The following is a 23,552-nucleotide window of genomic DNA, read 5'->3' as shown; positions in this document are numbered from 1 at the left end:
ATTCATACGAAGCTAGGCATCGTCGTAACCCGTTACGTTCATTACGCAAGGCTCACGAGAGGGGCGCAGGTTGCATCCGCGTAGACACAAAATTTTGCGCCGCCCAGCGTGGGGCTCGAACCCACGACCCTGAGATTAAGAGTCTCATGCTCTACCGACTGAGCTAGCCGGGCTCCACACAACGCGTCACGAGCCATACAGTATTTATGCGACCTGCGACCATCTATGGAAGATCCTTTTGACTACAGCTTATTTCCTGCTGCCACAAATGAGCTACAAATCCTATTCAATGAAATAAATTTTCCGAAAGGCATCAAATCTACTTGAAATGATACGTGGCTATCAGCACCATTATTCAACACACATGCTCGACTGTGCGCAGACGCCTGTGGCGCAGCTCTTGGGTCCTGAGTCAGACGCAGTAGTTCCAAAAATCTCTCCTGACCGGCACTGTGCCGAAAATTTCGCTACACAACCCCTTTGTCTTGCTTGAGCTTCAGGTAGACGCCGGTTTGCAGCCAGGAAGCGGACAGCAGCAACTTTCAACTAGATTTGTAGTACTCAAACAACTCAGTAAAACAGCATGCATCTTTTGCAGAACTGGAAAAACTCGACCGTGACAGGATTCGAACCCGCAATCTTCGGATCCGAAGTCCGACGCCTTATCCATTAGGCCACACGGTCACTGGCGCAATATGCTTCCCCACACACACCTCATTGTCGCCATTTGTACGCTTGCCGGAATGAATTTCCCATCTTTGACGCAATTCTCCATCTCCAATTTCAGTACTAAAAAGGCGACGCTACTTCTTGCTGTGTCCCATCGCAAGTTACATTCAAGCCCTTGTGACGCTGATCAAACAAGAGGTTGCAAATCAGCTTCAATTGCTTACTGCCATCTCAGTCGCTTGCAGAAGGTGCCTCACCCTATGTCATACAATGGCGAGTTGCCTCTATTACCAAAGCGGCGGCGGCGCCGACGACGACGACAACCGCGAGGGTCTCTACCAGGGGTAGAAAATACATCACAAGAACTAAGTATTCCACGTCGGTATTCTCCGGAGACTGCCAAAAGCAGCAGTTTCTGGTGCCTACTTTAATAGCACCATTCGCACTATTCATTTGCGAGAGCATTTCTTAAATACCGAACCCATTCATAATTTTTTATATCCTTGACCGCTTTTTTCGGAAGATCTACGTTAGAAGGGGCTGTTACAAAATTCTTTTGCCTCCTGTGAGGATCGAACTCACGACCGCTGGTTTACTAGACCAGCGCTCTGCCACTGAGCTAAGGAGGCGCCGCCTAGTGCACATTTCGGGTACTTCAATCTTATGGACCAGTCAATCGGAGCCCTTCAGCTGGAAACGCACCGCATTAGCGACCATTATTTGTATTTAGTTAGCACAGCTGCTGCTTTCCTACACATCTCACACGATATCGATGTACGCCTAAAATTCCAAAACAACACTTTTATTTCATTTCAGAGCTACTTTCAGCTTCAAAAACCATTCCTCTGATATTCATACGAAGCTAGGCATCGTCGTAACCCGTTACGTTCATTACGCAAGGCTCACGAGAGGGGCGCAGGTTGCATCCGCGTAGACACAAAATTTTGCGCCGCCCAGCGTGGGGCTCGAACCCACGACCCTGAGATTAAGAGTCTCATGCTCTACCGACTGAGCTAGCCGGGCTCCACACAACGCGTCACGAGCCATACAGTATTTATGCGACCTGCGACCATCTATGGAAGATCCTTTTGACTACAGCTTATTTCCTGCTGCCACAAATGAGCTACAATTCCTATTCAATGAAATAAATTTTCCGAAAGGCATCAAATCTACTTGAAATGATACGTGGCTATCAGCACCATTATTCAACACACATGCTCGACTGTGCGCAGACGCCTGTGGCGCAGCTCTTGGGTCCTGAGTCAGACGCAGTAGTTCCAAAAATCTCTCCTGATCGGCACTGTGCCGAAAATTTCGCTACACAACCCCTTTGTCTTGCTTGAGCTTCAGGTAGACGCCGGTTTGCAGCCAGGAAGCGGACAGCAGCAACTTTCAACTAGATTTGTAGTACTCAAACAACTCAGTAAAACAGCATGCATCTTTTGCAGAACTGGAAAAACTCGTCCGTGACAGGATTCGAACCCGCAATCTTCGGATCCGAAGTCCGACGCCTTATCCATTAGGCCACACGGTCACTGGCGCAATATGCTTCCCCACACACACCTCATTGTCGCCATTTGTACGCTTGCCGGAATGAATTTCCCATCTTTGACGCAATTCTCCATCTCCAATTTCAGTACTAAAAAGGCGACGCTACTTCTTGCTGTGTCCCATCGCAAGTTACATTCAAGCCCTTGTGACGCTGATCAAACAAGAGGTTGCAAATCAGCTTCAATTGCTTACTGCCATCTCAGTCGCTTGCAGAAGGTGCCTCACCCTATGTCATACAATGGCGAGTTGCCTCTATTACCAAAGCGACGGCGGCGCCGACGACGACGACGACAACCGCGAGGGTCTCTACCAGGGGTAGAAAATACATCACAAGAACTAAGTATTCCACGTCGGCATTCTCCGGAGACTGCCAAAAGCAGCAGTTTCTGGTGCCTACTTTAATAGCACCATTCGCACTATTCATTTGCGAGAGCATTTCTTAAATACCGAACCCATTCATAATTTTTTATATCCTTGACCGCTTTTTTCGGAAGATCTACGTTAGAAGGGGCTGTTACAAAATTCTTTTGCCTCCTGTGAGGATCGAACTCACGACCGCTGGTTTACTAGACCAGCGCTCTGCCACTGAGCTAAGGAGGCGCCGCCTAGTGCACATTTCGGGTACTTCAATCTTATGGACCAGTCAATCGGAGCCCTTCAGCTGGAAACGCACCGCATTAGCGACCATTATTTGTATTTAGTTAGCACAGCTGCTGCTTTCCTACACATCTCACACGATATCGATGTACGCCTAAAATTCCAAAACAACACTTTTATTTCATTTCAGAGCTACTTTCAGCTTCAAAAACCATTCCTCTGATATTCATACGAAGCTAGGCATCGTCGTAACCCGTTACGTTCATTACGCAAGGCTCACGAGAGGGGCGCAGGTTGCATCCGCGTAGACACAAAATTTTGCGCCGCCCAGCGTGGGGCTCGAACCCACGACCCTGAGATTAAGAGTCTCATGCTCTACCGACTGAGCTAGCCGGGCTCCACACAACGCGTCACGAGCCATACAGTATTTATGCGACCTGCGACCATCTATGGAAGATCCTTTTGACTACAGCTTATTTCCTGCTGCCACAAATGAGCTACAATTCCTATTCAATGAAATAAATTTTCCGAAAGGCATCAAATCTACTTGAAATGATACGTGGCTATCAGCACCATTATTCAACACACATGCTCGACTGTGCGCAGACGCCTGTGGCGCAGCTCTTGGGTCCTGAGTCAGACGCAGTAGTTCCAAAAATCTCTCCTGATCGGCACTGTGCCGAAAATTTCGCTACACAACCCCTTTGTCTTGCTTGAGCTTCAGGTAGACGCCGGTTTGCAGCCAGGAAGCGGACAGCAGCAACTTTCAACTAGATTTGTAGTACTCAAACAACTCAGTAAAACAGCATGCATCTTTTGCAGAACTGGAAAAACTCGTCCGTGACAGGATTCGAACCCGCAATCTTCGGATCCGAAGTCCGACGCCTTATCCATTAGGCCACACGGTCACTGGCGCAATATGCTTCCCCACACACACCTCATTGTCGCCATTTGTACGCTTGCCGGAATGAATTTCCCATCTTTGACGCAATTCTCCATCTCCAATTTCAGTACTAAAAAGGCGACGCTACTTCTTGCTGTGTCCCATCGCAAGTTACATTCAAGCCCTTGTGACGCTGATCAAACAAGAGGTTGCAAATCAGCTTCAATTGCTTACTGCCATCTCAGTCGCTTGCAGAAGGTGCCTCACCCTATGTCATACAATGGCGAGTTGCCTCTATTACCAAAGCGACGGCGGCGCCGACGACGACGACGACAACCGCGAGGGTCTCTACCAGGGGTAGAAAATACATCACAAGAACTAAGTATTCCACGTCGGCATTCTCCGGAGACTGCCAAAAGCAGCAGTTTCTGGTGCCTACTTTAATAGCACCATTCGCACTATTCATTTGCGAGAGCATTTCTTAAATACCGAACCCATTCATAATTTTTTATATCCTTGACCGCTTTTTTCGGAAGATCTACGTTAGAAGGGGCTGTTACAAAATTCTTTTGCCTCCTGTGAGGATCGAACTCACGACCGCTGGTTTACTAGACCAGCGCTCTGCCACTGAGCTAAGGAGGCGCCGCCTAGTGCACATTTCGGGTACTTCAATCTTATGGACCAGTCAATCGGAGCCCTTCAGCTGGAAACGCACCGCATTAGCGACCATTATTTGTATTTAGTTAGCACAGCTGCTGCTTTCCTACACATCTCACACGATATCGATGTACGCCTAAAATTCCAAAACAACACTTTTATTTCATTTCAGAGCTACTTTCAGCTTCAAAAACCATTCCTCTGATATTCATACGAAGCTAGGCATCGTCGTAACCCGTTACGTTCATTACGCAAGGCTCACGAGAGGGGCGCAGGTTGCATCCGCGTAGACACAAAATTTTGCGCCGCCCAGCGTGGGGCTCGAACCCACGACCCTGAGATTAAGAGTCTCATGCTCTACCGACTGAGCTAGCCGGGCTCCACACAACGCGTCACGAGCCATACAGTATTTATGCGACCTGCGACCATCTATGGAAGATCCTTTTGACTACAGCTTATTTCCTGCTGCCACAAATGAGCTACAATTCCTATTCAATGAAATAAATTTTCCGAAAGGCATCAAATCTACTTGAAATGATACGTGGCTATCAGCACCATTATTCAACACACATGCTCGACTGTGCGCAGACGCCTGTGGCGCAGCTCTTGGGTCCTGAGTCAGACGCAGTAGTTCCAAAAATCTCTCCTGACCGGCACTGTGCCGAAAATTTCGCTACACAACCCCTTTGTCTTGCTTGAGCTTCAGGTAGACGCCGGTTTGCAGCCAGGAAGCGGACAGCAGCAACTTTCAACTAGATTTGTAGTACTCAAACAACTCAGTAAAACAGCATGCATCTTTTGCAGAACTGGAAAAACTCGACCGTGACAGGATTCGAACCCGCAATCTTCGGATCCGAAGTCCGACGCCTTATCCATTAGGCCACACGGTCACTGGCGCAATATGCTTCCCCACACACACCTCATTGTCGCCATTTGTACGCTTGCCGGAATGAATTTCCCATCTTTGACGCAATTCTCCATCTCCAATTTCAGTACTAAAAAGGCGACGCTACTTCTTGCTGTGTCCCATCGCAAGTTACATTCAAGCCCTTGTGACGCTGATCAAACAAGAGGTTGCAAATCAGCTTCAATTGCTTACTGCCATCTCAGTCGCTTGCAGAAGGTGCCTCACCCTATGTCATACAATGGCGAGTTGCCTCTATTACCAAAGCGGCGGCGGCGCCGACGACGACGACAACCGCGAGGGTCTCTACCAGGGGTAGAAAATACATCACAAGAACTAAGTATTCCACGTCGGTATTCTCCGGAGACTGCCAAAAGCAGCAGTTTCTGGTGCCTACTTTAATAGCACCATTCGCACTATTCATTTGCGAGAGCATTTCTTAAATACCGAACCCATTCATAATTTTTTATATCCTTGACCGCTTTTTTCGGAAGATCTACGTTAGAAGGGGCTGTTACAAAATTCTTTTGCCTCCTGTGAGGATCGAACTCACGACCGCTGGTTTACTAGACCAGCGCTCTGCCACTGAGCTAAGGAGGCGCCGCCTAGTGCACATTTCGGGTACTTCAATCTTATGGACCAGTCAATCGGAGCCCTTCAGCTGGAAACGCACCGCATTAGCGACCATTATTTGTATTTAGTTAGCACAGCTGCTGCTTTCCTACACATCTCACACGATATCGATGTACGCCTAAAATTCCAAAACAACACTTTTATTTCATTTCAGAGCTACTTTCAGCTTCAAAAACCATTCCTCTGATATTCATACGAAGCTAGGCATCGTCGTAACCCGTTACGTTCATTACGCAAGGCTCACGAGAGGGGCGCAGGTTGCATCCGCGTAGACACAAAATTTTGCGCCGCCCAGCGTGGGGCTCGAACCCACGACCCTGAGATTAAGAGTCTCATGCTCTACCGACTGAGCTAGCCGGGCTCCACACAACGCGTCACGAGCCATACAGTATTTATGCGACCTGCGACCATCTATGGAAGATCCTTTTGACTACAGCTTATTTCCTGCTGCCACAAATGAGCTACAATTCCTATTCAATGAAATAAATTTTCCGAAAGGCATCAAATCTACTTGAAATGATACGTGGCTATCAGCACCATTATTCAACACACATGCTCGACTGTGCGCAGACGCCTGTGGCGCAGCTCTTGGGTCCTGAGTCAGACGCAGTAGTTCCAAAAATCTCTCCTGATCGGCACTGTGCCGAAAATTTCGCTACACAACCCCTTTGTCTTGCTTGAGCTTCAGGTAGACGCCGGTTTGCAGCCAGGAAGCGGACAGCAGCAACTTTCAACTAGATTTGTAGTACTCAAACAACTCAGTAAAACAGCATGCATCTTTTGCAGAACTGGAAAAACTCGTCCGTGACAGGATTCGAACCCGCAATCTTCGGATCCGAAGTCCGACGCCTTATCCATTAGGCCACACGGTCACTGGCGCAATATGCTTCCCCACACACACCTCATTGTCGCCATTTGTACGCTTGCCGGAATGAATTTCCCATCTTTGACGCAATTCTCCATCTCCAATTTCAGTACTAAAAAGGCGACGCTACTTCTTGCTGTGTCCCATCGCAAGTTACATTCAAGCCCTTGTGACGCTGATCAAACAAGAGGTTGCAAATCAGCTTCAATTGCTTACTGCCATCTCAGTCGCTTGCAGAAGGTGCCTCACCCTATGTCATACAATGGCGAGTTGCCTCTATTACCAAAGCGACGGCGGCGCCGACGACGACGACGACAACCGCGAGGGTCTCTACCAGGGGTAGAAAATACATCACAAGAACTAAGTATTCCACGTCGGCATTCTCCGGAGACTGCCAAAAGCAGCAGTTTCTGGTGCCTACTTTAATAGCACCATTCGCACTATTCATTTGCGAGAGCATTTCTTAAATACCGAACCCATTCATAATTTTTTATATCCTTGACCGCTTTTTTCGGAAGATCTACGTTAGAAGGGGCTGTTACAAAATTCTTTTGCCTCCTGTGAGGATCGAACTCACGACCGCTGGTTTACTAGACCAGCGCTCTGCCACTGAGCTAAGGAGGCGCCGCCTAGTGCACATTTCGGGTACTTCAATCTTATGGACCAGTCAATCGGAGCCCTTCAGCTGGAAACGCACCGCATTAGCGACCATTATTTGTATTTAGTTAGCACAGCTGCTGCTTTCCTACACATCTCACACGATATCGATGTACGCCTAAAATTCCAAAACAACACTTTTATTTCATTTCAGAGCTACTTTCAGCTTCAAAAACCATTCCTCTGATATTCATACGAAGCTAGGCATCGTCGTAACCCGTTACGTTCATTACGCAAGGCTCACGAGAGGGGCGCAGGTTGCATCCGCGTAGACACAAAATTTTGCGCCGCCCAGCGTGGGGCTCGAACCCACGACCCTGAGATTAAGAGTCTCATGCTCTACCGACTGAGCTAGCCGGGCTCCACACAACGCGTCACGAGCCATACAGTATTTATGCGACCTGCGACCATCTATGGAAGATCCTTTTGACTACAGCTTATTTCCTGCTGCCACAAATGAGCTACAATTCCTATTCAATGAAATAAATTTTCCGAAAGGCATCAAATCTACTTGAAATGATACGTGGCTATCAGCACCATTATTCAACACACATGCTCGACTGTGCGCAGACGCCTGTGGCGCAGCTCTTGGGTCCTGAGTCAGACGCAGTAGTTCCAAAAATCTCTCCTGACCGGCACTGTGCCGAAAATTTCGCTACACAACCCCTTTGTCTTGCTTGAGCTTCAGGTAGACGCCGGTTTGCAGCCAGGAAGCGGACAGCAGCAACTTTCAACTAGATTTGTAGTACTCAAACAACTCAGTAAAACAGCATGCATCTTTTGCAGAACTGGAAAAACTCGACCGTGACAGGATTCGAACCCGCAATCTTCGGATCCGAAGTCCGACGCCTTATCCATTAGGCCACACGGTCACTGGCGCAATATGCTTCCCCACACACACCTCATTGTCGCCATTTGTACGCTTGCCGGAATGAATTTCCCATCTTTGACGCAATTCTCCATCTCCAATTTCAGTACTAAAAAGGCGACGCTACTTCTTGCTGTGTCCCATCGCAAGTTACATTCAAGCCCTTGTGACGCTGATCAAACAAGAGGTTGCAAATCAGCTTCAATTGCTTACTGCCATCTCAGTCGCTTGCAGAAGGTGCCTCACCCTATGTCATACAATGGCGAGTTGCCTCTATTACCAAAGCGGCGGCGGCGCCGACGACGACGACAACCGCGAGGGTCTCTACCAGGGGTAGAAAATACATCACAAGAACTAAGTATTCCACGTCGGTATTCTCCGGAGACTGCCAAAAGCAGCAGTTTCTGGTGCCTACTTTAATAGCACCATTCGCACTATTCATTTGCGAGAGCATTTCTTAAATACCGAACCCATTCATAAATTTTTATATCCTTGACCGCTTTTTTCGGAAGATCTACGTTAGAAGGGGCTGTTACAAAATTCTTTTGCCTCCTGTGAGGATCGAACTCACGACCGCTGGTTTACTAGACCAGCGCTCTGCCACTGAGCTAAGGAGGCGCCGCCTAGTGCACATTTCGGGTACTTCAATCTTATGGACCAGTCAATCGGAGCCCTTCAGCTGGAAACGCACCGCATTAGCGACCATTATTTGTATTTAGTTAGCACAGCTGCTGCTTTCCTACACATCTCACACGATATCGATGTACGCCTAAAATTCCAAAACAACACTTTTATTTCATTTCAGAGCTACTTTCAGCTTCAAAAACCATTCCTCTGATATTCATACGAAGCTAGGCATCGTCGTAACCCGTTACGTTCATTACGCAAGGCTCACGAGAGGGGCGCAGGTTGCATCCGCGTAGACACAAAATTTTGCGCCGCCCAGCGTGGGGCTCGAACCCACGACCCTGAGATTAAGAGTCTCATGCTCTACCGACTGAGCTAGCCGGGCTCCACACAACGCGTCACGAGCCATACAGTATTTATGCGACCTGCGACCATCTATGGAAGATCCTTTTGACTACAGCTTATTTCCTGCTGCCACAAATGAGCTACAATTCCTATTCAATGAAATAAATTTTCCGAAAGGCATCAAATCTACTTGAAATGATACGTGGCTATCAGCACCATTATTCAACACACATGCTCGACTGTGCGCAGACGCCTGTGGCGCAGCTCTTGGGTCCTGAGTCAGACGCAGTAGTTCCAAAAATCTCTCCTGATCGGCACTGTGCCGAAAATTTCGCTACACAACCCCTTTGTCTTGCTTGAGCTTCAGGTAGACGCCGGTTTGCAGCCAGGAAGCGGACAGCAGCAACTTTCAACTAGATTTGTAGTACTCAAACAACTCAGTAAAACAGCATGCATCTTTTGCAGAACTGGAAAAACTCGTCCGTGACAGGATTCGAACCCGCAATCTTCGGATCCGAAGTCCGACGCCTTATCCATTAGGCCACACGGTCACTGGCGCAATATGCTTCCCCACACACACCTCATTGTCGCCATTTGTACGCTTGCCGGAATGAATTTCCCATCTTTGACGCAATTCTCCATCTCCAATTTCAGTACTAAAAAGGCGACGCTACTTCTTGCTGTGTCCCATCGCAAGTTACATTCAAGCCCTTGTGACGCTGATCAAACAAGAGGTTGCAAATCAGCTTCAATTGCTTACTGCCATCTCAGTCGCTTGCAGAAGGTGCCTCACCCTATGTCATACAATGGCGAGTTGCCTCTATTACCAAAGCGGCGGCGGCGCCGACGACGACGACAACCGCGAGGGTCTCTACCAGGGGTAGAAAATACATCACAAGAACTAAGTATTCCACGTCGGCATTCTCCGGAGACTGCCAAAAGCAGCAGTTTCTGGTGCCTACTTTAATAGCACCATTCGCACTATTCATTTGCGAGAGCATTTCTTAAATACCGAACCCATTCATAATTTTTTATATCCTTGACCGCTTTTTTCGGAAGATCTACGTTAGAAGGGGCTGTTACAAAATTCTTTTGCCTCCTGTGAGGATCGAACTCACGACCGCTGGTTTACTAGACCAGCGCTCTGCCACTGAGCTAAGGAGGCGCCGCCTAGTGCACATTTCGGGTACTTCAATCTTATGGACCAGTCAATCGGAGCCCTTCAGCTGGAAACGCACCGCATTAGCGACCATTATTTGTATTTAGTTAGCACAGCTGCTGCTTTCCTACACATCTCACACGATATCGATGTACGCCTAAAATTCCAAAACAACACTTTTATTTCATTTCAGAGCTACTTTCAGCTTCAAAAACCATTCCTCTGATATTCATACGAAGCTAGGCATCGTCGTAACCCGTTACGTTCATTACGCAAGGCTCACGAGAGGGGCGCAGGTTGCATCCGCGTAGACACAAAATTTTGCGCCGCCCAGCGTGGGGCTCGAACCCACGACCCTGAGATTAAGAGTCTCATGCTCTACCGACTGAGCTAGCCGGGCTCCACACAATGCGTCACGAGCCATACAGTATTTATGCGACCTGCGACCATCTATGGAAGATCCTTTTGACTACAGCTTATTTCCTGCTGCCACAAATGAGCTACAATTCCTATTCAATGAAATAAATTTTCCGAAAGGCATCAAATCTACTTGAAATGATACGTGGCTATCAGCACCATTATTCAACACACATGCTCGACTGTGCGCAGACGCCTGTGGCGCAGCTCTTGGGTCCTGAGTCAGACGCAGTAGTTCCAAAAATCTCTCCTGATCGGCACTGTGCCGAAAATTTCGCTACACAACCCCTTTGTCTTGCTTGAGCTTCAGGTAGACGCCGGTTTGCAGCCAGGAAGCGGACAGCAGCAACTTTCAACTAGATTTGTAGTACTCAAACAACTCAGTAAAACAGCATGCATCTTTTGCAGAACTGGAAAAACTCGTCCGTGACAGGATTCGAACCCGCAATCTTCGGATCCGAAGTCCGACGCCTTATCCATTTTTTTTTTTTTCTTTTTTTAGGGCCTCCCTTCTCCCCTTACAGCCCTCCTTGCGCTCTCCATGAATGCCGTCCTTGGCGAGCTTCATCAGCTATAGTCAAAAGAAATCAAAGTCTCCAGATTCACAGTACACAAAAAGAATACTGGTTCTTCCGGATTACAAGGAGTTCATTGCCTCGTCTTCTTTGTAATATAAGTGCAACGAAAAATAGAAATCTCTCTCAAAACCAAGGGAAAAAAAAATGTCTCTTCCCGCAAAAAACAAATAATGAGGAATAATCCATTAGGCCACACGGTCACTGGCGCAATATGCTTCCCCACACACACCTCATTGTCGCCATTTGTACGCTTGCCGGAATGAATTTCCCATCTTTGACGCAATTCTCCATCTCCAATTTCAGTACTAAAAAGGCGACGCTACTTCTTGCTGTGTCCCATCGCAAGTTACATTCAAGCCCTTGTGACGCTGATCAAACAAGAGGTTGCAAATCAGCTTCAATTGCTTACTGCCATCTCAGTCGCTTGCAGAAGGTGCCTCACCCTATGTCATACAATGGCGAGTTGCCTCTATTACCAAAGCGGCGGCGGCGCCGACGACGACGACGACAACCGCGAGGGTCTCTACCAGGGGTAGAAAATACATCACAAGAATTAAGTATTCCACGTCGGCATTCTCCGGAGACTGCCAAAAGCAGCAGTTTCTGGTGCCTACTTTAATAGCACCATTCGCACTATTCATTTGCGAGAGCATTTCTTAAATACCGAACCCATTCATAATTTTTTATATCCTTGAAAGCTTTTTTCGGAAGATCTACGTTAGAAGGGGCTGTTACAAAATTCTTTTGCCTCCTGTGAGGATCGAACTCACGACCGCTGGTTTACTAGACCAGCGCTCTGCCACTGAGCTAAGGAGGCGCCGCCTAGTGCACATTTCGGGTACTTCAATCTTATGGACCAGTCAATCGGAGCCCTTCAGCTGGAAACGCACCGCATTAGCGACCATTATTTGTATTTAGTTAGCACAGCTGCTGCTTTCCTACACATCTCACACGATATCGATGTACGCCTAAAATTCCAAAACAACACTTTTATTTCATTTCAGAGCTACTTTCAGCTTCAAAAACCATTCCTCTGATATTCATACGAAGCTAGGCATCGTCGTAACCCGTTACGTTCATTACGCAAGGCTCACGAGAGGGGCGCAGGTTGCATCCGCGTAGACACAAAATTTTGCGCCGCCCAGCGTGGGGCTCGAACCCACGACCCTGAGATTAAGAGTCTCATGCTCTACCGACTGAGCTAGCCGGGCTCCACACAACGCGTCACGAGCCATACAGTATTTATGCGACCTGCGACCATCTATGGAAGATCCTTTTGACTACAGCTTATTTCCTGCTGCCACAAATGAGCTACAATTCCTATTCAATGAAATAAATTTTCCGAAAGGCATCAAATCTACTTGAAATGATACGTGGCTATCAGCACCATTATTCAACACACATGCTCGACTGTGCGCAGACGCCTGTGGCGCAGCTCTTGGGTCCTGAGTCAGACGCAGTAGTTCCAAAAATCTCTCCTGATCGGCACTGTGCCGAAAATTTCGCTACACAACCCCTTTGTCTTGCTTGAGCTTCAGGTAGACGCCGGTTTGCAGCCAGGAAGCGGACAGCAGCAACTTTCAACTAGATTTGTAGTACTCAAACAACTCAGTAAAACAGCATGCATCTTTTGCAGAACTGGAAAAACTCGTCCGTGACAGGATTCGAACCCGCAATCTTCGGATCCGAAGTCCGACGCCTTATCCATTAGGCCACACGGTCACTGGCGCAATATGCTTCCCCACACACACCTCATTGTCGCCATTTGTACGCTTGCCGGAATGAATTTCCCATCTTTGACGCAATTCTCCATCTCCAATTTCAGTACTAAAAAGGCGACGCTACTTCTTGCTGTGTCCCATCGCAAGTTACATTCAAGCCCTTGTGACGCTGATCAAACAAGAGGTTGCAAATCAGCTTCAATTGCTTACTGCCATCTCAGTCGCTTGCAGAAGGTGCCTCACCCTATGTCATACAATGGCGAGTTGCCTCTATTACCAAAGCGGCGGCGGCGCCGACGACGACGACAACCGCGAGGGTCTCTACCAGGGGTAGAAAATACATCACAAGAACTAAGTATTCCACGTCGGCATTCTCCGGAGACTGCCAAAAGCAGCAGTTTCTGGTGCCTACTTTAATAGCACCATTCGCACTATTCATTTGCGAGAGCATTTCTTAAATACCGAACCCATTCATAATTTTTTATATCCTTGACCGCTTTTTTCGGAAGATCTACGTTAGAAGGGGCTGTTACAAAATTCTTTTGCCTCCTGTGAGGATCGAACTCACGACCGCTGGTTTACTAGACCAGCGCTCTGCCACTGAGCTAAGGAGGCGCCGCCTAGTGCACATTTCGGGTACTTCAATCTTATGGACCAGTCAATCGGAGCCCTTCAGCTGGAAACGCACCGCATTAGCGACCATTATTTGTATTTAGTTAGCACAGCTGCTGCTTTCCTACACATCTCACACGATATCGATGTACGCCTAAAATTCCAAAACAACACTTTTATTTCATTTCAGAGCTACTTTCAGCTTCAAAAACCATTCCTCTGATATTCATACGAAGCTAGGCATCGTCGTAACCCGTTACGTTCATTACGCAAGGCTCACGAGAGGGGCGCAGGTTGCATCCGCGTAGACACAAAATTTTGCGCCGCCCAGCGTGGGGCTCGAACCCACGACCCTGAGATTAAGAGTCTCATGCTCTACCGACTGAGCTAGCCGGGCTCCACACAACGCATCACGAGCCATACAGTATTTATGCGACCTGCGACCATCTATGGAAGATCCTTTTGACTACAGCTTATTTCCTGCTGCCACAAATGAGCTACAATTCCTATTCAATGAAATAAATTTTCCGAAAGGCATCAAATCTACTTGAAATGATACGTGGCTATCAGCACCATTATTCAACACACATGCTCGACTGTGCGCAGACGCCTGTGGCGCAGCTCTTGGGTCCTGAGTCAGACGCAGTAGTTCCAAAAATCTCTCCTGACCGGCACTGTGCCGAAAATTTCGCTACACAACCCCTTTGTCTTGCTTGAGCTTCAGGTAGACGCCGGTTTGCAGCCAGGAAGCGGACAGCAGCAACTTTCAACTAGATTTGTAGTACTCAAACAACTCAGTAAAACAGCATGCATCTTTTGCAGAACTGGAAAAACTCGACCGTGACAGGATTCGAACCCGCAATCTTCGGATCCGAAGTCCGACGCCTTATCCATTAGGCCACACGGTCACTGGCGCAATATGCTTCCCCACACACACCTCATTGTCGCCATTTGTACGCTTGCCGGAATGAATTTCCCATCTTTGACGCAATTCTCCATCTCCAATTTCAGTACTAAAAAGGCGACGCTACTTCTTGCTGTGTCCCATCGCAAGTTACATTCAAGCCCTTGTGACGCTGATCAAACAAGAGGTTGCAAATCAGCTTCAATTGCTTACTGCCATCTCAGTCGCTTGCAGAAGGTGCCTCACCCTATGTCATACAATGGCGAGTTGCCTCTATTACCAAAGCGGCGGCGGCGCCGACGACGACGACGACAACCGCGAGGGTCTCTACCAGGGGTAGAAAATACATCACAAGAACTAAGTATTCCACGTCGGCATTCTCCGGAGACTGCCAAAAGCAGCAGTTTCTGGTGCCTACTTTAATAGCACCATTCGCACTATTCATTTGCGAGAGCATTTCTTAAATACCGAACCCATTCATAATTTTTTATATCCTTGACCGCTTTTTTCGGAAGATCTACGTTAGAAGGGGCTGTTACAAAATTCTTTTGCCTCCTGTGAGGATCGAACTCACGACCGCTGGTTTACTAGACCAGCGCTCTGCCACTGAGCTAAGGAGGCGCCGCCTAGTGCACATTTCGGGTACTTCAATCTTATGGACCAGTCAATCGGAGCCCTTCAGCTGGAAACGCACCGCATTAGCGACCATTATTTGTATTTAGTTAGCACAGCTGCTGCTTTCCTACACATCTCACACGATATCGATGTACGCCTAAAATTCCAAAACAACACTTTTATTTCATTTCAGAGCTACTTTCAGCTTCAAAAACCATTCCTCTGATATTCATACGAAGCTAGGCATCGTCGTAACCCGTTACGTTCATTACGCAAGGCTCACGAGAGGGGCGCAGGTTGCATCCGCGTAGACACAAAATTTTGCGCCGCCCAGCGTGGGGCTCGAACCCACGACCCTGAGATTAAGAGTCTCATGCTCTACCGACTGAGCTAGCCGGGCTCCACACAACGCGTCACGAGCCATACAGTATTTATGCGACCTGCGACCATCTATGGAAGATCCTTTTGACTACAGCTTATTTCCTGCTGCCACAAATGAGCTACAATTCCTATTCAATGAAATAAATTTTCCGAAAGGCATCAAATCTACTTGAAATGATACGTGGCTATCAGCACCATTATTCAACACACATGCTCGACTGTGCGCAGACGCCTGTGGCGCAGCTCTTGGGTCCTGAGTCAGACGCAGTAGTTCCAAAAATCTCTCCTGATCGGCACTGTGCCGAAAATTTCGCTACACAACCCCTTTGTCTTGCTTGAGCTTCAGGTAGACGCCGGTTTGCAGCCAGGAAGCGGACAGCAGCAACTTTCAACTAGATTTGTAGTACTCAAACAACTCAGTAAAACAGCATGCATCTTTTGCAGAACTGGAAAAACTCGTCCGTGACAGGATTCGAACCCGCAATCTTCGGATCCTAAGTCCGACGCCTTATCCATTAGGCCACACGGTCACTGGCGCAATATGCTTCCCCACACACACCTCATTGTCGCCATTTGTACGCTTGCCGGAGTGAATTTCCCATCTTTGACGCAATTCTCCATCTCCAATTTCAGTACTAAAAAGGCGACGCTACTTCTTGCTGTGTCCCATCGCAAGTTACATTCAAGCCCTTGTGACGCTGATCAAACAAGAGGTTGCAAATCAGCTTCAATTGCTTACTGCCATCTCAGTCGCTTGCAGAAGGTGCCTCACCCTATGTCATACAATGGCGAGTTGCCTCTATTACCAAAGCGGCGGCGCCGACGACGACGACGACAACCGCGAGGGTCTCTACCAGGGGTAGAAAATACATCACAAGAACTAAGTATTCCACGTCGGCATTCTCCGGAGACTGCCAAAAGCAGCAGTTTCTGGTGCCTACTTTAATAGCACCATTCGCACTATTCATTTGCGAGAGCATTTCTTAAATACCGAACCCATTCATAATTTTTTATATCCTTGACCGCTTTTTTCGGAAGATCTACGTTAGAAGGGGCTGTTACAAAATTCTTTTGCCTCCTGTGAGGATCGAACTCACGACCGCTGGTTTACTAGACCAGCGCTCTGCCACTGAGCTAAGGAGGCGCCGCCTAGTGCACATTTCGGGTACTTCAATCTTATGGACCAGTCAATCGGAGCCCTTCAGCTGGAAACGCACCGCATTAGCGACCATTATTTGTATTTAGTTAGCACAGCTGCTGCTTTCCTACACATCTCACACGATATCGATGTACGCCTAAAATTCCAAAACAACACTTTTATTTCATTTCAGAGCTACTTTCAGCTTCAAAAACCATTCCTCTGATATTCATACGAAGCTAGGCATCGTCGTAACCCGTTACGTTCATTACGCAAGGCTCACGAGAGGGGCGCAGGTTGCATCCGCGTAGACACAAAATTTTGCGCCGCCCAGCGTGGGGCTCGAACCCACGACCCTGAGATTAAGAGTCTCATGCTCTACCGACTGAGCTAGCCGGGCTCCACACAACGCGTCACGAGCCATACAGTATTTATGCGACCTGCGACCATCTATGGAAGATCCTTTTGACTACAGCTTATTTCCTGCTGCCACAAATGAGCTACAATTCCTATTCAATGAAATAAATTTTCCGAAAGGCATCAAATCTACTTGAAATGATACGTGGCTATCAGCACCATTATTCAACACACATGCTCGACTGTGCGCAGACGCCTGTGGCGCAGCTCTTGGGTCCTGAGTCAGACGCAGTAGTTCCAAAAATCTCTCCTGACCGGCACTGTGCCGAAAATTTCGCTACACAACCCCTTTGTCTTGCTTGAGCTTCAGGTAGACGCCGGTTTGCAGCCAGGAAGCGGACAGCAGCAACTTTCAACTAGATTTGTAGTACTCAAACAACTCAGTAAAACAGCATGCATCTTTTGCAGAACTGGAAAAACTCGTCCGTGACAGGATTCGAACCCGCAATCTTCGGATCCGAAGTCCGACGCCTTATCCATTAGGCCACACGGTCACTGGCGCAATATGCTTCCCCACACACACCTCATTGTCGCCATTTGTACGCTTGCCGGAATGAATTTCCCATCTTTGACGCAATTCTCCATCTCCAATTTCAGTACTAAAAAGGCGACGCTACTTCTTGCTGTGTCCCATCGCAAGTTACATTCAAGCCCTTGTGACGCTGATCAAACAAGAGGTTGCAAATCAGCTTCAATTGCTTACTGCCATCTCAGTCGCTTGCAGAAGGTGCCTCACCCTATGTCATACAATGGCGAGTTGCCTCTATTACCAAAGCGGCGGCGGCGCCGACGACGACGACGACAACCGCGAGGGTCTCTACCAGGGGTAGATAATACATCACAAGAACTAAGTATTCCACGTCGGCATTCTCCGGAGACTGCCAAAAGCAGCAGTTTCTGGTGCCTACTTTAATAGCACCATTCGCACTATTCATTTGCGAGAGCATTTCTTAAATACCGAACCCATTCATAATTTTTTATATCCTTGACCGCTTTTTTCGGAAGATCTACGTTAGAAGGGGCTGTTACAAAATTCTTTTGCCTCCTGTGAGGATCGAACTCACGACCGCTGGTTTACTAGACCAGCGCTCTGCCACTGAGCTAAGGAGGCGCCGCCTAGTGCACATTTCGGGTACTTCAATCTTATGGACCAGTCAATCGGAGCCCTTCAGCTGGAAACGCACCGCATTAGCGACCATTATTTGTATTTAGTTAGCACAGCTGCTGCTTTCCTACACATCTCACACGATATCGATGTACGCCTAAAATTCCAAAACAACACTTTTATTTCATTTCAGAGCTACTTTCAGCTTCAAAAACCATTCCTCTGATATTCATACGAAGCTAGGCATCGTCGTAACCCGTTACGTTCATTACGCAAGGCTCACGAGAGGGGCGCAGGTTGCATCCGCGTAGACACAAAATTTTGCGCCGCCCAGCGTGGGGCTCGAACCCACGACCCTGAGATTAAGAGTCTCATGCTCTACCGACTGAACTAGCCGGGCTCCACACAACGCGTCACGAGCCATACAGTATTTATGCGACCTGCGACCATCTATGGAAGATCCTTTTGACTACAGCTTATTTCCTGCTGCCACAAATGAGCTACAATTCCTATTCAATGAAATAAATTTTCCGAAAGGCATCAAATCTACTTGAAATGATACGTGGCTATCAGCACCATTATTCAACACACATGCTCGACTGTGCGCAGACGCCTGTGGCGCAGCTCTTGGGTCCTGAGTCAGACGCAGTAGTTCCAAAAATCTCTCCTGATCGGCACTGTGCCGAAAATTTCGCTACACAACCCCTTTGTCTTGCTTGAGCTTCAGGTAGACGCCGGTTTGCAGCCAGGAAGCGGACAGCAGCAACTTTCAACTAGATTTGTAGTACTCAAACAACTCAGTAAAACAGCATGCATCTTTTGCAGAACTGGAAAAACTCGTCCGTGACAGGATTCGAACCCGCAATCTTCGGATCCGAAGTCCGACGCCTTATCCATTAGGCCACACGGTCACTGGCGCAATATGCTTCCCCACACACACCTCATTGTCGCCATTTGTACGCTTGCCGGAATGAATTTCCCATCTTTGACGCAATTCTCCATCTCCAATTTCAGTACTAAAAAGGCGACGCTACTTCTTGCTGTGTCCCATCGCAAGTTACATTCAAGCCCTTGTGACGCTGATCAAACAAGAGGTTGCAAATCAGCTTCAATTGCTTACTGCCATCTCAGTCGCTTGCAGAAGGTGCCTCACCCTATGTCATACAATGGCGAGTTGCCTCTATTACCAAAGCGGCGGCGCCGACGACGACGACGACAACCGCGAGGGTCTCTACCAGGGGTAGAAAATACATCACAAGAACTAAGTATTCCACGTCGGCATTCTCCGGAGACTGCCAAAAGCAGCAGTTTCTGGTGCCTACTTTAATAGCACCATTCGCACTATTCATTTGCGAGAGCATTTCTTAAATACCGAACCCATTCATAATTTTTTATATCCTTGACCGCTTTTTTCGGAAGATCTACGTTAGAAGGGGCTGTTACAAAATTCTTTTGCCTCCTGTGAGGATCGAACTCACGACCGCTGGTTTACTAGACCAGCGCTCTGCCACTGAGCTAAGGAGGCGCCGCCTAGTGCACATTTCGGGTACTTCAATCTTATGGACCAGTCAATCGGAGCCCTTCAGCTGGAAACGCACCGCATTAGCGACCATTATTTGTATTTAGTTAGCACAGCTGCTGCTTTCCTACACATCTCACACGATATCGATGTACGCCTAAAATTCCAAAACAACACTTTTATTTCATTTCAGAGCTACTTTCAGCTTCAAAAACCATTCCTCTGATATTCATACGAAGCTAGGCATCGTCGTAACCCGTTACGTTCATTACGCAAGGCTCACGAGAGGGGCGCAGGTTGCATCCGCGTAGACACAAAATTTTGCGCCGCCCAGCGTGGGGCTCGAACCCACGACCCTGAGATTAAGAGTCTCATGCTCTACCGACTGAGCTAGCCGGGCTCCACACAACGCGTCACGAGCCATACAGTATTTATGCGACCTGCGACCATCTATGGAAGATCCTTTTGACTACAGCTTATTTCCTGCTGCCACAAATGAGCTACAATTCCTATTCAATGAAATAAATTTTCCGAAAGGCATCAAATCTACTTGAAATGATACGTGGCTATCAGCACCATTATTCAACACACATGCTCGACTGTGCGCAGACGCCTGTGGCGCAGCTCTTGGGTCCTGAGTCAGACGCAGTAGTTCCAAAAATCTCTCCTGATCGGCACTGTGCCGAAAATTTCGCTACACAACCCCTTTGTCTTGCTTGAGCTTCAGGTAGACGCCGGTTTGCAGCCAGGAAGCGGACAGCAGCAACTTTCAACTAGATTTGTAGTACTCAAACAACTCAGTAAAACAGCATGCATCTTTTGCAGAACTGGAAAAACTCGTCCGTGACAGGATTCGAACCCGCAATCTTCGGATCCGAAGTCCGACGCCTTATCCATTAGGCCACACGGTCACTGGCGCAATATGCTTCCCCACACACACCTCATTGTCGCCATTTGTACGCTTGCCGGAATGAATTTCCCATCTTTGACGCAATTCTCCATCTCCAATTTCAGTACTAAAAAGGCGACGCTACTTCTTGCTGTGTCCCATCGCAAGTTACATTCAAGCCCTTGTGACGCTGATCAAACAAGAGGTTGCAAATCAGCTTCAATTGCTTACTGCCATCTCAGTCGCTTGCAGAAGGTGCCTCACCCTATGTCATACAATGGCGAGTTGCCTCTATTACCAAAGCGGCGGCGGCGCCGACGACGACGACGACAACCGCGAGTGTCTCTACCAGGGGTAGAAAATACATCACAAGAACTAAGTATTCCACGTCGGCATTCTCCGGAGACTGCCAAAAGCAGCAGTTTCTGGTGCCTACTTTAATAGCACCATTCGCACTATTCATTTGCGAGAGCATTTCTTAAATACCGAACCCATTCATAATTTTTTATATCCTTGACCGCTTTTTTCGGAAGATCTACGTTAGAAGGGGCTGTTACAAAATTCTTTTGCCTCCTGTGAGGATCGAACTCACGACCGCTGGTTTACTAGACCAGCGCTCTGCCACTGAGCTAAGGAGGCGCCGCCTAGTGCACATTTCGGGTACTTCAATCTTATGGACCAGTCAATCGGAGCCCTTCAGCTGGAAACGCACCGCATTAGCGACCATTATTTGTATTTAGTTAGCACAGCTGCTGCTTTCCTACACATCTCACACGATATCGATGTACGCCTAAAATTCCAAAACAACACTTTTATTTCATTTCAGAGCTACTTTCAGCTTCAAAAACCATTCCTCTGATATTCATACGAAGCTAGGCATCGTCGTAACCCGTTACGTTCATTACGCAAGGCTCACGAGAGGGGCGCAGGTTGCATCCGCGTAGACACAAAATTTTGCGCCGCCCAGCGTGGGGCTCGAACCCACGACCCTGAGATTAAGAGTCTCATGCTCTACCGACTGAACTAGCCGGGCTCCACACAACGCGTCACGAGCCATACAGTATTTATGCGACCTGCGACCATCTATGGAAGATCCTTTTGACTACAGCTTATTTCCTGCTGCCACAAATGAGCTACAATTCCTATTCAATGAAATAAATTTTCCGAAAGGCATCAAATCTACTTGAAATGATACGTGGCTATCAGCACCATTATTCAACACACATGCTCGACTGTGCGCAGACGCCTGTGGCGCAGCTCTTGGGTCCTGAGTCAGACGCAGTAGTTCCAAAAATCTCTCCTGATCGGCACTGTGCCGAAAATTTCGCTACACAACCCCTTTGTCTTGCTTGAGCTTCAGGTAGACGCCGGTTTGCAGCCAGGAAGCGGACAGCAGCAACTTTCAACTAGATTTGTAGTACTCAAACAACTCAGTAAAACAGCATGCATCTTTTGCAGAACTGGAAAAACTCGTCCGTGACAGGATTCGAACCCGCAATCTTCGGATCCGAAGTCCGACGCCTTATCCATTTTTTTTTTTTTCTTTTTTTAGGGCCTCCCTTCTCCCCTTACAGCCCTCCTTGCGCTCTCCATGAATGCCGTCCTTGGCGAGCTTCATCAGCTATAGTCAAAAGAAATCAAAGTCTCCAGATTCACAGTACACAAAAAGAATACTGGTTCTTCCGGATTACAAGGAGTTCATTGCCTCGTCTTCTTTGTAATATAAGTGCAACGAAAAATAGAAATCTCTCTCAAAACCAAGGGAAAAAAAAATGTCTCTTCCCGCAAAAAACAAATAATGAGGAATAATCCATTAGGCCACACGGTCACTGGCGCAATATGCTTCCCCACACACACCTCATTGTCGCCATTTGTACGCTTGCCGGAATGAATTTCCCATCTTTGACGCAATTCTCCATCTCCAATTTCAGTACTAAAAAGGCGACGCTACTTCTTGCTGTGTCCCATCGCAAGTTACATTCAAGCCCTTGTGACGCTGATCAAACAAGAGGTTGCAAATCAGCTTCAATTGCTTACTGCCATCTCAGTCGCTTGCAGAAGGTGCCTCACCCTATGTCATACAATGGCGAGTTGCCTCTATTACCAAAGCGGCGGCGGCGCCGACGACGACGACGACAACCGCGAGGGTCTCTACCAGGGGTAGAAAATACATCACAAGAATTAAGTATTCCACGTCGGCATTCTCCGGAGACTGCCAAAAGCAGCAGTTTCTGGTGCCTACTTTAATAGCACCATTCGCACTATTCATTTGCGAGAGCATTTCTTAAATACCGAACCCATTCATAATTTTTTATATCCTTGAAAGCTTTTTTCGGAAGATCTACGTTAGAAGGGGCTGTTACAAAATTCTTTTGCCTCCTGTGAGGATCGAACTCACGACCGCTGGTTTACTAGACCAGCGCTCTGCCACTGAGCTAAGGAGGCGCCGCCTAGTGCACATTTCGGGTACTTCAATCTTATGGACCAGTCAATCGGAGCCCTTCAGCTGGAAACGCACCGCATTAGCGACCATTATTTGTATTTAGTTAGCACAGCTGCTGCTTTCCTACACATCTCACACGATATCGATGTACGCCTAAAATTCCAAAACAACACTTTTATTTCATTTCAGAGCTACTTTCAGCTTCAAAAACCATTCCTCTGATATTCATACGAAGCTAGGCATCGTCGTAACCCGTTACGTTCATTACGCAAGGCTCACGAGAGGGGCGCAGGTTGCATCCGCGTAGACACAAAATTTTGCGCCGCCCAGCGTGGGGCTCGAACCCACGACCCTGAGATTAAGAGTCTCATGCTCTACCGACTGAGCTAGCCGGGCTC

General features: G+C 47.8%; 44 non-coding genes across 44 annotated transcripts; all 44 read right to left on the bottom strand.

Moving 5' to 3' along the window:
- Window positions 1–100: 100 nt before the first annotated feature.
- Trnak-cuu lies at window positions 101–173 on the bottom strand. Its single transcript has one exon. It is a non-coding gene; the product is annotated as a tRNA-Lys (tRNA).
- Window positions 174–611: 438 nt separating this feature from the next.
- Window positions 612–684, bottom strand: Trnar-ucg. Its single transcript has one exon. It is a non-coding gene; the product is annotated as a tRNA-Arg (tRNA).
- Window positions 685–1,226: 542 nt separating this feature from the next.
- On the bottom strand, window positions 1,227–1,298 carry Trnat-agu. Its single transcript has one exon. It is a non-coding gene; the product is annotated as a tRNA-Thr (tRNA).
- A 321-nt stretch (window positions 1,299–1,619) lies between these two features.
- On the bottom strand, window positions 1,620–1,692 carry Trnak-cuu. Its single transcript has one exon. It is a non-coding gene; the product is annotated as a tRNA-Lys (tRNA).
- A 438-nt stretch (window positions 1,693–2,130) lies between these two features.
- Window positions 2,131–2,203, bottom strand: Trnar-ucg. The gene has a single exon. It is a non-coding gene; the product is annotated as a tRNA-Arg (tRNA).
- Window positions 2,204–2,748: 545 nt separating this feature from the next.
- Trnat-agu lies at window positions 2,749–2,820 on the bottom strand. Its single transcript has one exon. It is a non-coding gene; the product is annotated as a tRNA-Thr (tRNA).
- A 321-nt stretch (window positions 2,821–3,141) lies between these two features.
- Trnak-cuu lies at window positions 3,142–3,214 on the bottom strand. The gene has a single exon. It is a non-coding gene; the product is annotated as a tRNA-Lys (tRNA).
- A 438-nt stretch (window positions 3,215–3,652) lies between these two features.
- Trnar-ucg lies at window positions 3,653–3,725 on the bottom strand. Its single transcript has one exon. It is a non-coding gene; the product is annotated as a tRNA-Arg (tRNA).
- Window positions 3,726–4,270: 545 nt separating this feature from the next.
- On the bottom strand, window positions 4,271–4,342 carry Trnat-agu. The gene has a single exon. It is a non-coding gene; the product is annotated as a tRNA-Thr (tRNA).
- A 321-nt stretch (window positions 4,343–4,663) lies between these two features.
- Trnak-cuu lies at window positions 4,664–4,736 on the bottom strand. Its single transcript has one exon. It is a non-coding gene; the product is annotated as a tRNA-Lys (tRNA).
- A 438-nt stretch (window positions 4,737–5,174) lies between these two features.
- Window positions 5,175–5,247, bottom strand: Trnar-ucg. Its single transcript has one exon. It is a non-coding gene; the product is annotated as a tRNA-Arg (tRNA).
- Window positions 5,248–5,789: 542 nt separating this feature from the next.
- On the bottom strand, window positions 5,790–5,861 carry Trnat-agu. Its single transcript has one exon. It is a non-coding gene; the product is annotated as a tRNA-Thr (tRNA).
- Window positions 5,862–6,182: 321 nt separating this feature from the next.
- Window positions 6,183–6,255, bottom strand: Trnak-cuu. Its single transcript has one exon. It is a non-coding gene; the product is annotated as a tRNA-Lys (tRNA).
- A 438-nt stretch (window positions 6,256–6,693) lies between these two features.
- On the bottom strand, window positions 6,694–6,766 carry Trnar-ucg. Its single transcript has one exon. It is a non-coding gene; the product is annotated as a tRNA-Arg (tRNA).
- A 545-nt stretch (window positions 6,767–7,311) lies between these two features.
- Trnat-agu lies at window positions 7,312–7,383 on the bottom strand. The gene has a single exon. It is a non-coding gene; the product is annotated as a tRNA-Thr (tRNA).
- A 321-nt stretch (window positions 7,384–7,704) lies between these two features.
- Trnak-cuu lies at window positions 7,705–7,777 on the bottom strand. The gene has a single exon. It is a non-coding gene; the product is annotated as a tRNA-Lys (tRNA).
- Window positions 7,778–8,215: 438 nt separating this feature from the next.
- Trnar-ucg lies at window positions 8,216–8,288 on the bottom strand. The gene has a single exon. It is a non-coding gene; the product is annotated as a tRNA-Arg (tRNA).
- Window positions 8,289–8,830: 542 nt separating this feature from the next.
- Trnat-agu lies at window positions 8,831–8,902 on the bottom strand. Its single transcript has one exon. It is a non-coding gene; the product is annotated as a tRNA-Thr (tRNA).
- Window positions 8,903–9,223: 321 nt separating this feature from the next.
- Window positions 9,224–9,296, bottom strand: Trnak-cuu. Its single transcript has one exon. It is a non-coding gene; the product is annotated as a tRNA-Lys (tRNA).
- Window positions 9,297–9,734: 438 nt separating this feature from the next.
- Trnar-ucg lies at window positions 9,735–9,807 on the bottom strand. Its single transcript has one exon. It is a non-coding gene; the product is annotated as a tRNA-Arg (tRNA).
- Window positions 9,808–10,349: 542 nt separating this feature from the next.
- Trnat-agu lies at window positions 10,350–10,421 on the bottom strand. Its single transcript has one exon. It is a non-coding gene; the product is annotated as a tRNA-Thr (tRNA).
- Window positions 10,422–10,742: 321 nt separating this feature from the next.
- Trnak-cuu lies at window positions 10,743–10,815 on the bottom strand. Its single transcript has one exon. It is a non-coding gene; the product is annotated as a tRNA-Lys (tRNA).
- A 1,340-nt stretch (window positions 10,816–12,155) lies between these two features.
- Window positions 12,156–12,227, bottom strand: Trnat-agu. Its single transcript has one exon. It is a non-coding gene; the product is annotated as a tRNA-Thr (tRNA).
- A 321-nt stretch (window positions 12,228–12,548) lies between these two features.
- Trnak-cuu lies at window positions 12,549–12,621 on the bottom strand. The gene has a single exon. It is a non-coding gene; the product is annotated as a tRNA-Lys (tRNA).
- Window positions 12,622–13,059: 438 nt separating this feature from the next.
- Window positions 13,060–13,132, bottom strand: Trnar-ucg. The gene has a single exon. It is a non-coding gene; the product is annotated as a tRNA-Arg (tRNA).
- Window positions 13,133–13,674: 542 nt separating this feature from the next.
- Window positions 13,675–13,746, bottom strand: Trnat-agu. The gene has a single exon. It is a non-coding gene; the product is annotated as a tRNA-Thr (tRNA).
- Window positions 13,747–14,067: 321 nt separating this feature from the next.
- Trnak-cuu lies at window positions 14,068–14,140 on the bottom strand. The gene has a single exon. It is a non-coding gene; the product is annotated as a tRNA-Lys (tRNA).
- A 438-nt stretch (window positions 14,141–14,578) lies between these two features.
- On the bottom strand, window positions 14,579–14,651 carry Trnar-ucg. The gene has a single exon. It is a non-coding gene; the product is annotated as a tRNA-Arg (tRNA).
- A 545-nt stretch (window positions 14,652–15,196) lies between these two features.
- Window positions 15,197–15,268, bottom strand: Trnat-agu. The gene has a single exon. It is a non-coding gene; the product is annotated as a tRNA-Thr (tRNA).
- A 321-nt stretch (window positions 15,269–15,589) lies between these two features.
- On the bottom strand, window positions 15,590–15,662 carry Trnak-cuu. The gene has a single exon. It is a non-coding gene; the product is annotated as a tRNA-Lys (tRNA).
- Window positions 15,663–16,100: 438 nt separating this feature from the next.
- On the bottom strand, window positions 16,101–16,173 carry Trnal-uag. The gene has a single exon. It is a non-coding gene; the product is annotated as a tRNA-Leu (tRNA).
- Window positions 16,174–16,715: 542 nt separating this feature from the next.
- Trnat-agu lies at window positions 16,716–16,787 on the bottom strand. Its single transcript has one exon. It is a non-coding gene; the product is annotated as a tRNA-Thr (tRNA).
- Window positions 16,788–17,108: 321 nt separating this feature from the next.
- On the bottom strand, window positions 17,109–17,181 carry Trnak-cuu. Its single transcript has one exon. It is a non-coding gene; the product is annotated as a tRNA-Lys (tRNA).
- Window positions 17,182–17,619: 438 nt separating this feature from the next.
- On the bottom strand, window positions 17,620–17,692 carry Trnar-ucg. Its single transcript has one exon. It is a non-coding gene; the product is annotated as a tRNA-Arg (tRNA).
- A 545-nt stretch (window positions 17,693–18,237) lies between these two features.
- Window positions 18,238–18,309, bottom strand: Trnat-agu. Its single transcript has one exon. It is a non-coding gene; the product is annotated as a tRNA-Thr (tRNA).
- A 321-nt stretch (window positions 18,310–18,630) lies between these two features.
- Window positions 18,631–18,703, bottom strand: Trnak-cuu. Its single transcript has one exon. It is a non-coding gene; the product is annotated as a tRNA-Lys (tRNA).
- Window positions 18,704–19,141: 438 nt separating this feature from the next.
- Trnar-ucg lies at window positions 19,142–19,214 on the bottom strand. The gene has a single exon. It is a non-coding gene; the product is annotated as a tRNA-Arg (tRNA).
- A 542-nt stretch (window positions 19,215–19,756) lies between these two features.
- On the bottom strand, window positions 19,757–19,828 carry Trnat-agu. The gene has a single exon. It is a non-coding gene; the product is annotated as a tRNA-Thr (tRNA).
- A 321-nt stretch (window positions 19,829–20,149) lies between these two features.
- On the bottom strand, window positions 20,150–20,222 carry Trnak-cuu. The gene has a single exon. It is a non-coding gene; the product is annotated as a tRNA-Lys (tRNA).
- A 438-nt stretch (window positions 20,223–20,660) lies between these two features.
- Window positions 20,661–20,733, bottom strand: Trnar-ucg. The gene has a single exon. It is a non-coding gene; the product is annotated as a tRNA-Arg (tRNA).
- Window positions 20,734–21,278: 545 nt separating this feature from the next.
- On the bottom strand, window positions 21,279–21,350 carry Trnat-agu. The gene has a single exon. It is a non-coding gene; the product is annotated as a tRNA-Thr (tRNA).
- A 321-nt stretch (window positions 21,351–21,671) lies between these two features.
- On the bottom strand, window positions 21,672–21,744 carry Trnak-cuu. Its single transcript has one exon. It is a non-coding gene; the product is annotated as a tRNA-Lys (tRNA).
- Window positions 21,745–23,084: 1,340 nt separating this feature from the next.
- On the bottom strand, window positions 23,085–23,156 carry Trnat-agu. Its single transcript has one exon. It is a non-coding gene; the product is annotated as a tRNA-Thr (tRNA).
- Window positions 23,157–23,477: 321 nt separating this feature from the next.
- On the bottom strand, window positions 23,478–23,550 carry Trnak-cuu. Its single transcript has one exon. It is a non-coding gene; the product is annotated as a tRNA-Lys (tRNA).
- Window positions 23,551–23,552: the final 2 nt, after the last annotated feature.

This window comes from Schistocerca piceifrons, chromosome 7 (assembly GCF_021461385.2).
Source record: "Schistocerca piceifrons isolate TAMUIC-IGC-003096 chromosome 7, iqSchPice1.1, whole genome shotgun sequence".
In the NCBI taxonomy this organism is placed as follows: domain Eukaryota; kingdom Metazoa; phylum Arthropoda; class Insecta; order Orthoptera; family Acrididae; genus Schistocerca; species Schistocerca piceifrons.
The sequence above is the reverse complement of the archived record's forward strand: the minus strand, read 5'-3'. Positions and strand labels throughout refer to the sequence as shown.